Below are 1,949 nucleotides of genomic sequence, written 5' to 3' on the forward strand. Positions count from 1 at the left end.
CCTCCTTGACTTCTGTGGTCCTTTGTGGCCTTGTTTCCTCCTATTTCCCCAGACACTCCTGCTCTGCCTCCTTTGCAGGCCCATCTCCTCTACTGGGCCATTAAAAGCAAATAATAAGCAACCAATGTCACAAAACAATTTGTGCATAAATTTTTGAACGAAAAACTAATTTGCACTTTCAACTTTTACCTAAAACACTATAATTTTTTTCTTTTTAAAAGCAAGTAGTAATAATAAAAGCAGTGGACACATATCATATTTGTTCTCTGCTAGGCACTATTGTATGTATCAGTTCTTTTAATGCTCAAAACAATCCTAAATCCATTCTCCAACCACTATCCAGAGTGATTTTTCTGAAAACCAAATCTAATCCTATCACCTTCCCGGCTCACAGCTTTCAACGTCTTCCACGATCTGGCCCCTGCCTACCTCTCCAGCCCCTTTTCTCACTACCAGCCTCTTCTTCACAGCCCTCCTGCTTTTGGCTTCTCCAGTGAGAACTCTGCTGTTCCTACTCTTCCTCCACCTCTTAGCCTAACACTGCGCCACCTTCCAGGTTTCTGTTGACCATCACCCTTCCTGGAAGCCCAGGAGGAGACTATAGATAGCATGGTGATTAAGAGCATTGACACTGAAACCAGTCTGCTAGTTCGATTCCCAGCTCCACCACTGCCTAGCCATATAACCTTGGGCAAGGTAGTCAACCCTCTGGGACTTCAGTGGAGCCCTGGTGGTGCAGTGGTAAAGCACTCAGCTGCTAGCCAAAAGGCCGCTCCGCGGGAAGAAGATGCGGCAGTCTGCTTCTGTAAAGATTTACAGCCTCGGAAACCTTACGGGGTAGTTCTACTCTGTCCTATAGGGTCGCTGAGTCAGAGCTGACGCAACGGCCAACAGGTTTGGTTTTGGTTTGGGACTCCGGTTTTCTTATCTGTAAAGTAAACAATAACCGTACCTACCTCTCAGGCCTGTTATGAGGATTAAATAAATTCATACATGTAAGCCACCTGGCAGTGTCACGTGTACCAGCTCCAGATCACATTAGGACCTCTTCCAAGTATCTTCCGACACATAGTGACTTCATGTGTCCAAGCAGAACTGTGCTCCATAGGCTTTTCAATGGCTGATTTTTCAGAAGTACATCACCACGCCTTTCTTCCAAGGCACCTCTGGGTAGACTTGAACCTTTCCATTAGCAGCCAAGCGCTTAACTGTTTGCGCCACTCAAGAACTCCAAAACTCTTCCCACCACCATCCGGTCAATTCCGACTCATTGCGACCCACAGGGTTTCCAAGGCTGTAAATCTCTATGGAAGCAGACTGTCACATCTTTCTCCCACAGGGCAGCTGATGGTCTACCTTTTGGTTAGCAGTTGATGGCTTTAATCACTGTGCCACCAGAGCTCCCTTATAATACCATCTGATACCAATCTCACTCCTGGGATTGTTTGTCTCTCTACCCCCCTAGCCAGACCGTCAGCTCCACGAGGGTGGGGGAATTTTGAACTTGATCCTACTCAGATTTCTGGTGCCTGGCACACAGTAGGTGCTCACATATTTGTTACATCAATGACTAGGAATCCAACACCTACTAGATTTCCTGGTGGTACATGCTATCCAGTAACCGGCCACCCTGAACAAGGAAGGGAAGCAAGGTAAGACCGTTCATGACTAACAAGGCACACGCAGCAGGCTCACGCCAAGGCCACCAGCAGTCACAAAGGCGAGCTGCTCATTAGAAAGTACCTTTATTGTTTTTGAAATGTTCCAATATTCAGTGGAAAACCCATGATAGCGGCTTTCTCACAACTTTACAAATTATAGAAAAATGATTTTTCCCCTTCTTTACAGAAATCTCTCCCTCGAAATCAGACAGGGTTCTATTGTGGCTGAAATCCAGCAGGAAGAAGGAAACAAAGAATACAGCAAAGAGGGCTTCTTCTCCACATTCA

The sequence above is a fragment of the Trichechus manatus genome, unplaced genomic scaffold, assembly GCF_000243295.1.
Source record: "Trichechus manatus latirostris isolate Lorelei unplaced genomic scaffold, TriManLat1.0 scaffold00030, whole genome shotgun sequence".
In the NCBI taxonomy this organism is placed as follows: domain Eukaryota; kingdom Metazoa; phylum Chordata; class Mammalia; order Sirenia; family Trichechidae; genus Trichechus; species Trichechus manatus.